The following is a 317-nucleotide window of genomic DNA, read 5'->3' as shown; positions in this document are numbered from 1 at the left end:
GAAGGCTGAGGTGGAAGGATTGCCAGAGCCCAGCAGGTAGAGGCTGCAGTGGCCGGGAGCAGCCACTGCACTCTAGTCTGGGTGACAGAGTGAGACTCCAACTCAAAACAAAAACAAAAACAAAAGATAAGGGGGTGGAAAACTCCAGGTCTGTTGATATGTGGCAGATTTCAGAGAGGGTAGATAGGTGTCTTACAAGGCTCTCCAGAGTCTGGGAATCTGTAAGATATGGCTTTTCAAGGCCATAAACTTTCTTTATTTGTTAGGTATCGTTATGCCAGAGTCAGGTTGGAAGCCAACTTTAGGATATAGGCTAC

The sequence above is a fragment of the Carlito syrichta genome, unplaced genomic scaffold, assembly GCF_000164805.1.
Source record: "Carlito syrichta isolate Samal-C Ts95f unplaced genomic scaffold, Tarsius_syrichta-2.0.1 Scaffold313251, whole genome shotgun sequence".
Lineage (NCBI taxonomy): Eukaryota > Metazoa > Chordata > Mammalia > Primates > Tarsiidae > Carlito > Carlito syrichta.
This window is presented reverse-complemented; position numbering follows the sequence as displayed.